Source organism: Schistocerca nitens, chromosome 6 (genome assembly GCF_023898315.1).
Source record: "Schistocerca nitens isolate TAMUIC-IGC-003100 chromosome 6, iqSchNite1.1, whole genome shotgun sequence".
In the NCBI taxonomy this organism is placed as follows: Eukaryota; Metazoa; Arthropoda; class Insecta; order Orthoptera; family Acrididae; genus Schistocerca; species Schistocerca nitens.
Window position 1 is genome coordinate 383353545 of NC_064619.1, and position 15661 is coordinate 383369205.

Sequence of the window (15661 nt, forward strand, 5' to 3'; positions counted from 1 at the left end):
GCCGATCATGTCGAGGAGTTGCTTTATGTTCCTCGAGCAGGATTTCTGATAAATCTTCGTAATGTATCATCCGTAGTTGGCCAGGTCCGAGATTACGTGCGAAATTCCGGCGGCCTGTGTTCGCACTAGTCTGGCGTCAATCCCTAGTTAGGCTCCCCCTCCTCTGACGTGCATTAGGATTTGCGGGTCTGGTTTCAATCTCCTGGTTCCACCGTTGTCCTTGGTTTCGCTCTCTCCAATTACGGTCGCTTTGCCGTTCGTTATTCCTTCTATCCCAGATTCCTTGTCTAGATTGACCCTGCTCCCTGACGTTCTGGTTTCCGTGTCTTTGGTTTCCATAACCTTGAATAGCGTAACCTTGACTTCCGTAACCCTGGTTTCCTAACTGACCAGTGCGATTATGCAATCTGCTGTCGTCTTCTGTTCCTGGCCGGTGGTATTTGTTACTTTGCCCCTTCTTCCTGTCCTTTGCGTCTTGTTTATCAAAGACTACTTCGAGTTCGCGCAATAGAATCTTGAATGCTTCTATGTCAGCTCCACACTTGCCGACAGGTGTCTGTTGGTACCTAACTGGCAATTTGGAAAAGCAAAATTTAATGATTTCTCCGTTACTATATGGACTATCTAAAAATTGATTCTTCTTGAGTAAATCATCAAGAAATTTGGTTGCGCTCCTATGCCCGGACACTTCCAGTTCAGGACAAAATATTATTTCCTCTTTAATCCTATCTTGCGTTTCCTTTGACCAGTAGGTCCGCAGGAATGCACCAACAAATTCCTGATAAGTCCGACACGTCACTGCCACACCCCGCATCTTTTCCGCGGCTTGGCCTTCGATGTGTCCACACATGAATTCTAATTTTGCCTGGGTTGGCCATGATGCCGGTAATGAATTTGTAAACTGCATCACCCAGCTCTTCGGATGCATCGACCCTCCATTTTCTTTGAACTTCTGGAATTTCAGTATCGACAGGAAGTGATTGTGATCAAAATCCTGTCTGATCCTCGCACTGGTGTTGTCACTCGTTTCCGATACTTGCACGTCTGCTGAGTGTCCTGTTCTATCTTGCTGATAACTGTGATGTGCAACCTCTGTATCACAGTGGAAGTGGCACTCAGAATTCACTCTCCTAAGTGGGCTATAATTATTGGAGCTAATACTTGCTGTTTCTGCGTGTGCATTGTTAGTTCCGCACTCTGTCACTGGGCTAGAGCACGGCGGGCTTTTCCTCGGAGACACAATTCTGTGTACTCCATCATGGGTATCCGAACGCGCAGTGCTCGTGTGCCCGTTTTGCTCTAGTTTTGCTATCCGACTCTCTACTTCTTCCATTCGTTTCGTGGAGTTCGCAACCGCGATATTACCTTGAGTTTTTAAGAATGCTAGGGATTTTGAGTGGGATTGTGTTGTACGTCGCAAGCGCCCTGCGAGTTTAGAAGTTGCTTCCGCGACTTTCATTGCCCCTGTTGCTGCAGTTTTGGCAAGGCCTGCTACTTTTTGTGCTACCGTTGACATTTGTTTTGCTTCTCCACATTCTTTCTTTATTGTTAATAATTCCCCACGAATTTCCCCTATATGCGAAATTATTGCCTCCGTGTCCTTCTTACGCTGTTCGTCAGCTTCTTCCTTCTCCTTCTTACGTTGTTTCTCCTCTTCTTCCTTCTCCTTCTTACGTTGTTTCTCCTCTTCTTCCTTCTCCCTCTTACGCTGTTCGTCAGCTTCTTCCTGCTTCTTACGCTGTTCGTCAGCTTCTTCTTTCATTGATCGTAGGAAGCTCAGTATTGGGTTTACGTCATCTTCTTGATCCTCTTCAAACATGGGCGATGTAACTCTGGACACCTGGGCGCTAGAGCTCTGACGTGACCGAGCTGGCCTCTGTCTGCACTCGTTCGTTTGACTATAAACTTCTGCTACCGTCTCGACCTGTGTGCCTGTCTCTGTTTCATCCTCTACTTCACTATCATAATCACGGCCGCAACGCTGCTCTGAGATCGCGTCCAAATCACCTTCCTCATCAATGCCCCTGGCGTCCTGTCCTGCTAAAAATGTGCCCATCTCATCTCCGAACCTATTCCCGTCAGTAAACTGCCCCTTATCCATTATGCTATCCTCTTTTGTTTTAGCTTCACCCGATAATAGTCGTGCCTTACTTCTCGTTATCATTCATAAAAACAAATTCATCTAAAATGCACAATAAAATTAATCTACTCCATATATTTTTTACACATAAACATAAAATTTCAACAACGCTGTTCCAACGCTGTAATCACAAACACAATTTGATGTGGTACAGAAACCGCACACAAATCCGACAAAGTGCGATGCGGTACAGACACCACATCAGCGAAACACAAAAAAAACAATGAACAAAAAATATATACACTGAAAACAAAAACTGTAGTCATGCGCCGCTACTTAAAACTAACCGCGGAACTACCAAAAAAAAACTTGGGTATTAATCATTAAAAAAAATAGAGAGAAAAAAATTGAATGTTCCTACTAAGAATCCTGTTTGTTTATCAGAGATTCACAGGAAAGATCCGAGGCCAAGGGTCGCCATATTATGCGAGGTGCCGGGGCTAGTAGTGTATTTATCACTAAATTCTACTAGAATCCACATGTGTAAATCATGCTCTAAGCCCCCCCTATTCTAACTCTGACTTTTGCTGTTGCACAAGGATAAAACAAATACGCGAACTGACTCTAATCAACCCTGCTAGTGGAGTAGAAGAGAGTTTGGCACCTGCAATAATTTAATTTGATAAATAAGTTAAATAAACAAAGGTTTCATTAGCATAGTGAGGAATGATAGGGTTGCTCTATTGATTAACAGAAAGAAAGTTCTGTCCAAAATAACAATATGATTTATTAAGATTAAACGCAGAATAGTACAAGAGACACAGGAAATATAAAACATCAAATTGGCTAAAATTGGAGATTCATACAAACACAGTAAAGGTGAAGTTGTCCCTAACTTAGATCGTGAGGTTTAAGACGAAGTGGTATGTGGAGCCAATTCCTTTCCACTCAAATCTCAAGAGAGACACACAGATAACCCAATAGTAATTGCTGCTACTCGAAACTGAACAAAGTTAGAAAAGGATGAACAGGCGCGCTCTGCTGAGCTCTGATTATCACCTAGGAAAATCCCTATCTGCCGGTGCTGCGGACGTACATTACCAACAGTCTTCTTATCTCCCAGAACACGATCTGGCGTACCGCAGGCGAGGGCTGGTTGCTTCGACGACCTCGACCGAAAGGCGACAGCCGACTACCCAGAGCACCCGCACAGGCCGAACACCGAACATTCCCGCCCCCACGACAGTGGCCGTGGTTACGTTCCAATCAGCAACTCGAAAACCGGCGGAAATTCCACTCCATTGCCGGAGCACTACCATTCCACCAATGGAGATTCTTGGCGCCAATTTCTGTGCTGATTTTGCAGAAAGTGCGGGAATTTTCCCGCCACAACTGCGTGGGTACACAAGTCATTCCCACGCCTCGCTGGTAGCCCGCCAGAAAGTGTTTTCGCAAAGTTTCTCTGAAGTAACGGAACCTCTAGCCCAGCCGCTACTTCACACCCCAGCGGGCGTGTCTCTTGACAATGTCGGCGTCTGAAAAGCATTCACTCGACTGCCTCACACACGTCGGCTTAACTCTCTCCAGTTCCACAGAGCCCGCCTGTCACCGGCCCACCCGGGTGACGAGAGACGCTGCGTGGGAAGTACGCGTGTTAAGGAAAAGCAACCCTCCACCGCATGCAACTAGAGAGGAGAATCGTAAGATAGAAATATGAGAGGGGGCTCATGCCACCTCTCACCTTCTAAATGTGATGCAGCCCAGTTGTAACGTTGCCGGTGTCACGGAGCGAGAAGCTTCCTCGATGCGCTGTTAGACTGCCGATGTCACCGCACACGGCCGTGTACCTAACAGTTCGAGCCTCACAAACAAACGGGGATCAATATACCACAGTTACTGACATCGCATGAAGATAGCATACACGAACAACGAGTACGTTGACATTTTGCTGATGCTCGGCGAATGCAGACACGATTCCACTGAAGCAGCCATAGCGTAAGCCGTAAGATATCCTAGGCGAAGAGCTCCGGCAGTCATTACGTTCTTACGTGCCGAACAACGACTTTGGGGAACAGGCAGCTTGGTAATGCGCCGCAGTAACAGAAGAAGAACTGCATGACGTGAGGAGTCGGAGGTGTTGGTTTTAGCTGCGGTACACCACGATCCTCATGTCAGCTTACGACCCGTTTCTGCAGTCGCTGGTGTCAGTCTCACATCTGTGTGGCGTATAGTACACGGCCACAGGTTTCACCCTTACCGCCTGTCACTGGCCCAGGAGCTGCATGGGAACGATTTCCGTGCGAGAGATACATTCTGTGAATGGGTTATCCGTAATTTCACGATGGAGTCTTTACAAGGTGTTATGTTCTCTGATGAGTCCACGTTCACAAATTATGGCGCAGTGAATCGCCATAACGTGCATTACTGGGCCGCAGACCATCCTTGGTGCGAACGACCTGTCGACCGTCAACTTAGGTGGTCTATTAATGTATGGTGTGGAATCCTTGGGGATGAAATCACCGGTCCACACTACTTCCCAGGTACACTGACAGGTAAGTTATATCGCACGTTCATAGTCGACAGTTGTCTACACACGAGAGTCCATATGTGGATGCAGCACGAAGGTCACCCAGCCCATTCTGCGCGTGCTGTTGTGGAAGAACTAAACAACAGGTTGGTAGGAAGGTGGTTAGGGAGCCATGGTCCTCATGCATGGCCCACAAGATCGCCCGATTTAACACCATTAGATTTATTTTTGTTGGTATAGTTAAGGTTCGTGTTTATGTCACTGAGCCCACATCCCCAGATGATCTAAAACGGTGCATCGAGGATGCATGTTGCTCAGTGACACCGGCGATGTTACATCTCGTCCTCTGATTCGTTAGTAGGCGCATTGCATTTTGCATTCAGGAACATGGACACACATTTGAACATCTCATTTAAATCAACTTCCCACCTCCAGAACATCCATCACCCACCACACAACCATGTATTATATTCAGCGTGTGGTATCTGCCCCTGCAACTTTGAATTGATGTAGCTCCCAAACTACAAGCGATAGGAATGTAATTTAAACTGATGTATACAGAGATTGTGTTACTGATTCCAGTGAGTGATAGAAACAATCATAGCTCCATTTAAATAATTGTATCTTTTTGCTGTAGCTCTTTGGATAATAACACAATAAACTATGTTCATAGCTCCGCAGACAGTGTAATGTTTCTTATGGTTCCTACCGCAATAAATATTTCCGTCGCCTATTACTTCGTAACTTTCAGAGGCAAACACATTTAGCGAAACACCCTGTATATTAAATCTTTACTCACCTTCACTACATGCATTAACATTTGACAATATTTTTCAATGTTACAAGACAGTATTCACCATTTATAAATAATCTTCGCTGTAGATCAACAGCGTTAATGGCTGCGCTCTCAGCAGAAAACTTAACGTTGTTAAAGGACGAGAATTACAACAAAATAAAACTCTAAACAAAGAAGATTCATATCAATAGCAAATAAACTCTGTTTTCAAATATCGGTTACCATCATAATACAGCTTTTTACATACCTCTGTGTTACGAGACATCAATCACATCCTATGAGAACAACAGTTCGAACAAAAAGGAGGATTTTTCTCCAATATCATAGATAGCAAAAGATTGAGATTTTCATTATTTTTTTACATGGGTATTGTCTGAGATATAATTAAATATTAAATTACGTCGTTGACAGTAATTATTTATTAATTTATTAACGATGAATTTCTTTTTATAAGTATTACGAGAATAGGATCAAAGTTCACATTCCACATACAATGCTGTCGTGAATATGATTTTGAATAAAATATGGCTGTGGATATTACACTCAATAGTGAAAAGAGTTCAACGAGGCGTGCCACTAAAATTAACAGGCGCCTAATGCACTACCCCGAATGATGCTTTGTTAGTAATTGTAGGAATATGCCCACTGGACTTGGAAATTTGGAAGAGGGAAGCCTTTTACTAGATAAAGAAAGGCAGTAAGATAGTAGTCCGGAGGGTGCTTGGAACTGAGGCCAATTCGAAAAAGGCAATAAAAGATCGCATATTACAGCTGTGTAAAAATGAATGAGACACTACCGGCACGGACAGGAGAACATTCGAATTTCGCCTTAACGTCAGGAAGAGATTACAAATGAGATTTCTTAACCCATCGAGTCGATTGATATATTACCTGACTAGCCATAGCTCTTATGCCACGAATCTATCAAAAATCACAAGACAGATGAGTGCGCTTGGTGGCAGTGTGGACACATAAAAACACACAGTGTGCGTCTGCACGTTCTATGAAGATACAGCGCGTGTTACGGTTGTTGGATCCCAAAGCAGCACTAAGGGGAGAATCGACTTGTCGCATCTTGGACGATACTGCAGACACAGTACCCATTAAGGACAAGGAAGACTTCACGAAACATTCAACATAAGACATCATGCTGCCATCGAGGCTAGACAAAATACTCTGCAGATGGTGGTAAGATACCTGTGGTCGGCGACCACCGAGTAAAACATTGTCCCGTGGATCTACGAGGGTTAGAACTTAAATAGTGGCAACTATTTATTCACACCCGATACAAAAGAGCTACATTTTTGCACCTGTTACTGTCGTTCAAAGTAGTTACCACCGTTGTGTAGAACCCGTTTCCAGCGATGTGGAAGGCGTAGTATACCGTTAGCAGGGTCTTCTCTGTTGCTGGTGCGAATGGAGCGCTGTATTGCGTGTCGAACCACTGGAATAGTTCTGCAGCGAATGCCACCGTCAGTGCACAGTATTACTGTTCGTTTTTGGAGCATCACCTGCGACCAGCTTTGCGAAAAAAGCGGCGACACTTCCTGGGCAACCCTCCTATCATTTTGCAGGACAATGAGCAGGAGCGTACAGCGCAAGCTGTGGCTGCTCTGTTCGGTCGAAGAGACGGGGAAGTACTGTACCATCCACCATACTCCCGAACTTAAGTCCTTATGGCTTGGATTTGATTCCGAAGATGAGGGAACCACTTCATGGCATTCGCTTCAGAACTGTTCCAGAAATTCGACAGGCAGTAGACCGCTCCATTTGTACCATCAACAGAACAGGCTCTGCTAACGGTATACTACGGCTTCCACATCGATGGCAACGGGTTCTACACAACGGTGGTGACTACTTTGAAGGACAATAACAGTTGCAAACATGTAACTCTTTTGTATCGGTGGTGAAGAAATAGTTGCAACTTTTAAGTGTCACCCCTCGTACATTGCGTTGATGGAAGTCATCATGGAAGTGTGGACTTTGAGAAGTAACAGTGATCGGTGGAATTACTTGCCATAGTGAAGACGCTGATGACGTGCTGCCCGACACCCAAGGTATCCAGCAGACTATGGCTGTTGGCTATGGCAGTATGAGGGCGCATCCAGTAGCATAGACAACCATCTACAAGTTGAATGCACAATAATAAATAAAAACAGAGAACAAATTCTGTAGTGTAACTCTTCAGGCTTTCCCGGCGATCTAATGACATCTTGGGTTGTCGGGTGTTCTGCCGGATATCAGCGTCGTACTTGCACGATATTTCGGTCACGTAGCTCGAAACCTTCATCAGGTGCGACCTGAGACTGCTCCTCGAGTGGACCAGGTCCAGTATTTATGCCTATGGCCTTCCCCCTCCACCAACGGCTGCAGGCGCTTCCTCTGTTGTCCGCGCCCATTCCCTGCGACCTGCTGGAGCGTTGCTGCTCCGTTTTCCGTCCGCTGCGGTTCTAGGTGTTCCCTCTGCGGTCCGCGCCCACCAACCCCGCTCCTGGGGGTTTCATCTACGGTCTGGGGTACCAAGCGTTCCCCCTGCGGTTCGCGCCCGCTCACCACGACCTGTTGGAGCGTTGCCGCTCCGTTTTTCGTCCACTGCGGCTCTGGATGTTCCCTCTGCGGTCCGCGCCCACCAGTCCCACTTCTGGGTGTTCCATCTTCGGTCTGGTGCTCCTGGCAGTCCGTCAGGGGCTCGTTTTCCATCTCCATGTCTCTGGTTCTTCTGTTTGTGCAGTGTTGCAGCTGGCCCCGTTGCTCCTTTAACAATTCCAGAGCCGGATCCCAGGCTCTGCTTAGCTGGTACCCTATGTCACGGTTCATAAGATCGTCAGCCATTTTAATTTCTATCGATTCTCTTATAACACTGTCCCAAAATCTGGGTGTTTGTGCTAGAATCCTGGTATCCTCATACTTCATGGCATGATCTAGTTCTAGACAGTGTTCAGCAATGGCTGACTTAGTCACCTGTCTTAATCTAGTGTGCCTCTGATGTTCTTTGCACCTGATCTCCACAGTTCTTGTCGTCTGGCCAATGTAGGACCTGCCACATTGACAAGGTATATTGTAAATCCCTGGTTTTCGTAACCCCAGGTCGTCTTTGACACTCCCCGGCAGTCCCCCAATCTTGTTGGAAGGACAGAAAACACAATTGATATTGTGTTTACGGAGGGCGCGGACCACAGAGGAAGCGCCTGCAGCCGTTGGTGGAGGGGGAAGGCCATAGGCATAAATACTGGACCAGGTCCACTCGAGGAGCAGTCTCAGGTCGCACCTGATGAAGGTTACGAGCTACGTGACCGAAATATCGTGCAAGTACGACGCTGATATCCGGCAGAACACCCGACAACCCAAGATGTCAAATTCTGTAGTGTTTGTAGGACATTAATGGCTGGGTAATTTGGCTGATTCGCTAAGGCTTTAACGTCGTTCTGTAGTAGCAGCAGTTGTTGCAGTTTTATAGTTGGGTATCAGAAACAAATAATTAATACGTAATTTATTACTATCCAAGGAAATGTGCTTTGTATGAACTATTTTAGCTTTTCAAATAATAGGCTGCAATCATGAAGAATACACGAATGCATGTACGAAACTATCAGGTTGTGTGAAGCAAAGTTGTGGAACCTCTACCTGAGGAAAGCAATGTAGACGTCCTGGACAATTTTAAAGTATAAAGATTTGTCACTGAAACGGGAATCATCTTGCAGGTCACCGTTATGGTTGCACATGCACAGGGGAGTTTTCAACGAAAACGGCAAACTGTCTCGAAAACATATAGAACACCGATTTAAGATTGACCGTGTCTTCAAAACGCTTAGGAAACTATCATTGTAATTCCTTCAAGACCACAATTAATTCTTCAGAATGTGACTTCCTTTTTAAATGCGTTCCCAAGGAATCAGAAAGAAGTTGTTTCTCATTTGGCAGTGACTTACTGTGGGCAGTGTGCAGGAAAGTGCGGTTATAAGCGAGATGATCTGCAATCAGTAGCGAGGGGGTACAGTGGTTAGCGCACTGCTCCCACATTAGGGAGGATGACTGTAGAAATAACCGTTCAGACATCCACATTTAGGTTTCCATCATTTCCCTAAAATCACTCCAGGCAAGCACCGAGATGGTTCCTCTGGAGACGTCGCAGCTGATTTCCTTCCCGAACCTTCCGTAATCAGAACTTCTTCTCCGTCTCTAACGACCTGGCTGTCGACGGAACATTAAACTCATAACCTCCCTTTCTTACTTTTGTTGCTGCACTACTTTTTCCTTCACAAATTCAATAGTAGCGAGTTTTAAATTGAAAAATCATTCGACACATCCTTCTTGACTTAACGAACGCACTTTGCAGTAATATATGAAGCCTCCCTACGCTTCGTTCAGTTCCATCAAAACCTGCTGCAATTGACAGTCGAATAATACATTGGACTCATGAATTTTACTATTTCTTCACGTGCTGTGTACCTCCAAAGCCAGCACAAAGTGCTACTTGATGTACTGAACAATGAATCCCGTCTGTGCCTTGTTGAAGCTTTTTGCTGTTTTGTTGTTAACTAAGTCTTTAATTTCTTCTTGCTTGGTACTGTAATATCGCTTCATAGCAAATTTTCAGTACTCGTCGCTTATGCGACTGCGTGATAGATGTTGATAATTCTCATCCCTCTCTTCTGTCATTATCATTAATTTTTATAGGCTTTTCATTATATATCACTAAACTGCGTCTTTTTATGCAAACATCCACTTCATATATGAAAGTTCTTTATAACAGTAACAAATAGTGAAGAAGGAACAAAACTGACACAATGTTTCTGCTGAATTGAAGAGAGTTGCGCCACCCAAAAAATGCCACAACGCGATACTAAATGAAATGTAGCGCTGTAGCGAGTACTTCCGGGAAAGAACGAAGAAACTGAGACAGGCCGAGCCGTGGCCTGCATGTACACAGGACCCGCCTGAATTTTGCCACGCCATGGCTGGACCTGCCACGTAGGACCACTTTGTTGCCCGTGTCTATGTCTCTTTGTCCGACTGTTAAGAACCATTTTTCTCAGGAACGACTGGACATATAAAGTCGAAATTTATGTCACATACTAAATTCTATGGCCCATGGCGATTTTGATATATTATCATGAAATTTTTCGGGAAGCAAGGTCTCACAGTATAAGTAAAATAAAAAAGAAATCCGATGTTTTTGTCATTTGTTATCCGTTTGTCTCTCTGTCCGACTGTTAAGATCGCGTTTTCTAAAGATCGATAAAACGTATCAACTTGAAATTTATGTCATACATCAAGATCTACTGTCCCTTGGTGGTGTAAAATATATATGCTTATACAGTAAAGCAATCAAAATTTACTGCTATTTATGTCACATAAATTGATATCCAGCCAGTATTGATATCGAAAACACGCAAAACTCACTGAAACACTTGATTCACAAGATGGATGAACTGTCTATACAATAACAAAACTGTGTCTGTACGGAACCCTCGGTGCGCGATTCCTATTCACACTTAACCCAATTTTTAATTTGAAACCCTATATTTTCTTGTATGGCGATTAGTATCCAACGCTTTCTTTAATATCTCGCGTTATAAGTCTTTCAAGTTACTTTCTTGTTTCAGGTAGTTTTTTTTCAGCAAAGAAGATATTGAGGTATACCTTATTTCAAAACAGCAAGGAAAGTTCTGTACTGATTTTGGTTAAAGCTGCCTACACCAGCCGCCTTCCCCTACGAGAAACCCTTTGTTGGCTGGTCGCCGGTTTGTAATTCGCATCATCTTCACTTCGAATCCACGGCACTGACTACACAATCACCTCGCTCCTCTGGAACATTATAGACATATCCCCCAAAGCAATTTCCTGAACAGATATTCATTTAGACGTTTAGTTAAGGCGCAAATAGAAGGGAAAGTCAATCTGCTGCCACATATTTCGAAGTCAAGAATGCCAAACATTCCTTATTTCTCCTACGCCAGTAACATTCAGACTTAACAAGGATTAAATCCAATAAGTAGATGGGAGTAAAGACTGCCGTTGATATGATGAAATTTCAAGTAGAATTATAAAGATCATTCTCCCTTATATCAGTCCTGTAATCAGACATCTGTGCAATATATCTTGCATGTGTGTTCATTTACCTGACATACTGTAATGTTCGTTAGTGCACTCTATAAAACGGTTCGTAGATATAACGTTAACAACTATCGGTAAATTTCTTTGATACCGTATTTTTCAAACTTTTGCAGAAAGCAATGTATAGGCAAGTTGTAACACATCTCACTCAGCTAAACTGCTGTCAGAATCTGCTTGACTGCAGGAAGGGAGTGTCTCCAGAAAATGTTGTTTATCCTGTTCTATGTTAGGTGCTAGTAGGGCTAAATGGTAGTGTGAGGACAGTAGGCGTTTTATGTTATTTAACAAAAGCTTTTTAGTGTGTAGAGCATACGATACTTTTGCCTAGGTTGGAACATTAAGGGATTGGGGGAAAAACTGAACAACCGTGCACTTCACGCAAGGAAAGGAGGAAGCAGAAGCTTGTCCCTCAGTGCCAACAAGCAGGGATGAGCACTGAATCTGATTGGGATCACGTAAAAGGGGAGGGTGCCGCATGATTCTGTTCTGGCTCCATTGCATACATACAGAGTGTGGAAAAACAATTTGACCAAAAGTGCAGGGCACAAAGACAGCATTAAACGAAGGAATTTGTATTAAACAAAGGAATTTGAATTAAAGAAAGTAATTTGAGCATAGGAACTGGAGGTTGCAGATGAATATATATAGCGCTAGGCCAGCGCGAATGCTTTACTGAGTTTGCACATTTGCTGCGGTATTCCTTTGTTAATAAAGTGGTGGCAAGTCTGTATACAAAGGCATACTCGCTTTCAGTTTACTTAACTTCTTAGGACGTATTGAAACATGGAACAAGAACATGTGACTGTTTTGATCTCTAAAGAAGTGCTGTATGGTACGCCAGCTAAATACGATACCATGTAAGTGATGCTTTACAACTTTCTTGGTCTCATTGTGACGATTTATGAGTCCAAACACAAATTTACGTATGCATTTTCTAAGTACGTTCCTGTAGAGCTGCAGTTATGCAGCTGCGACCTGTAGATCCTGTACTCAAATTCCTCTGTTGGTTTTTTCTGCCCTACACTTTTGGTCAAATTGTTTTCCCGCACCCTACATTTATCAATGATCCGGCACAAACATAAAAGGTGACACAAAATTGTTCACTTTGTAGACGACAAGAGTGTTCCTGTGAAAGATACGGAAGGTTATATAAATGACTTAGCTGATATTGTAGTCAGTAAAATTGGCACGTGACCTTCACACTGCAGATTAGGATTTAACTGCGAAAATAGGAATGCTATTTGCAACTCACATGAAACTGTTATAGAAGTGAAATTTTACTTTGCCAAGGTGGTCAAGCAGAAAGTGTAGCACTGTAAATTCTTAGGACTGACTGTAGATGAAAGGCTTGCTTGGAAGCGGAAACTGAATAGAGCAGTCTTCACTATAAGGACACCAAAACGCGGAGGCTCGTTTACTTAGTTTCCTGTCGCTCTGTCATCTCGTACTGTGTTGTTATACTCTGGGGGACTTTGTGCACTAACCAGTTACACTGATCTGCAGTGTCATCCCGCAAACTACGTAGACACCGTTTTTCAAATATCTCTACATCTAATTCTGCGATCCCTGTGTACACGGCCAATCGTGGGATGTGTGGTTGACAGTACTGATTCACGAAGAAGAAACTGCACCATTCATTCAGTGAATCCTATACGGAAAAACCATACGCATTTAGATAACATTACTTCGGGCTTTTACAGAAAGAGGTGCGCTTTGCAAGATGCTTCTAGCAGAACAGAAAAAAAAGTGATAAGCCCGAAGTAATCAAATCAAAACTTATATGTTCCTTTGTGTCGCACTGATTCGAATCAGTATAGCAGTTCCTAACACTAGCTGTCACCATTTGTCTGTAGTATGTTATTTATTCGTGTACTCTCTCATAATTCCTTTCGCGATACATGACGATTTTAATTTTTCAGTAAAATTTTTCTAACCAGCAGTCTGTAAACTATGTACTGGCGCGTTCCGTGGCCAAATGACTTTGCTCTCATGGTGTCAAGGGAAGTGATAAATAAATAAATTATTTCTTGGATCATGCAAAGATCTATAAGCCTCAAACTCATTTATTCTTGATAAAAATTTCTTTCGAGGTCAACATCTTCAAATAATCGTAAGATATAATATGCTGTTAAAGTGCCAGCTAAAATAGCACTGGTTCCAACAAATAGGTGGCTGTTGCTTTCTGAGCCGGCCGCGGTGGTCTAGCGGTTCTGGCGCTGCAGTCCGGAGCCGCGGGACTGCTACGGTCGCGGGTTCGAATCCCGCCTCGGGCATGGGTGTGTGTGATGTCCTTAGGTTAGTTAGGTTTAAGTAGTTCTAAGTTCTAGGGGACTTATGACCTAAGATGTTGAGTCCCATAGTGCTCAGAGCCATTTTTTTTGTTGCTTTCTGTACTTCGCAAAGAATCACATATCCCAATCTGATTTGCTCTTTATAAAAATTTGCTTCTATTACCTGGCGAGGCGGAAGGTTCAAGATATTCTGTCATTCCTAAGAATGTATGGCAGGAATTCAAATGCCTATCAAAATACACGACGATGTGAGGTATAGCAGACCGTACGGCAAATGTATCATTAGAATGACAGAACGCATGAAGCAACAACGTCAGATCACACTGCCAAGCTATTTTTATTTTTTTACACTACATCCACATGGAAGTTAATCCCTGATGTGTTAACGCATGCATGATCCTTTTGACTTTTATTATTGTCACTGTTTTCCGCATGTTATCTTCTCCGCCGATTGTGCGGAGAACTCCTCATTCCTTATCAGTCCATCTGATTCACAACATTCTTCTTCAGCACCACATCGCAAGCTCTTCGATTCTCTTCTGTTCCGGTTTTCCCACAGTCCATGTATTACTACCACACAATTCTGTGCTCCAAACGTACATTCTCAGAAATTTCTTCCTCAAATTAAGGCCTATGTTTGATACTAGTAGACTTCCCTTGGCCTGGAATGCCCTCTGTGCCACTGCTAGACTGGTCCTTATGTCCTCCATGCTTCATCCATCAAAGGCTACATTGCCTCCAAGGTAACAAAGTTCCTTAACTTCCTCTACTCCGTGACCACGAATCTAGATGCTAAGTTCTTCGCTATTCTTATCTCTATTTCTTATTATTCATTACTTTTGTATTTTCCGGTTTACTCTACATTTTCCACAAATCCTGAAACTCTTCTTAACTTTCACCGAGGATACCATTGTCAAGAGAGAATCTTATCATTTACATCTTGTTATCCTGAATTTTAATTCTTCTCTTGAACTTTCCTTTCATTTCCATCATTACTTCTTCGATGTGTAGATTAAATCCCTGTGGTGAAAGAGTGCAACTGTGTCTTACAACCTTTTTAGGCCTAGCACTTCGTTATTGGTCCTGCAGTATTCTTGTCCTGTCTTGGTTCTGATGCACATTGTATATTCGCCTGTAGGTTACTCCAGTTTTTTTCGTAATTTCGAACATGTTATACCATTTCCTACCGTTGATCGCTGTTTTTTAGATCTTGACTGTGCTTAAGTCTTGCTTCCAATATCAACCGTAGTGTCAGAACTGCCTCTCTGGTACCTTTACCTTTCGTAAAGCCAAACTGATAGTCGTATAACAGAGTCTCAGTTTTCTTTTTCATTCTCCTGTATATCATTTTGTCACCAGCTTCGATGCATGGGATATTAAACTCATTGTGCGATAATTTTCGCACCTATCTGCCCTTGCTATCTTCAGAAGTGTATGAATGATATTTTTCCGGAAGTCTGATGGTACTTCCCCAGTCTCATAGGTTCTACATACCAACATGAACAGTCTTTTGGTTGCCGTTTCACTAAATGTTTTTTTTGAAATTCCGATGGCATGTTATTTATCCCTTCTATTTAATTAATCTTTGGTCAGAAGAGCCCTTTTAAATTCTGTCTCTGTATCCCCTGTGTCTCCCTTGTCAAATCCATTCTCTTCTTCTTTCATGTCATTAGACAAGTACTTTACCTCACAGAGGCCTCCATGGTACTTTTTCCACCTATCTGCTATTTCCTCTGCGTGGAAAACAGTACAGTGTTAACACACTTGCTTGTAATTTCACCGAAGGGTGTTTTGACTTTTTTATATGCTGAGTCAGTTCTTCCGACGATCATTTCTTTTTCGATTTCTTC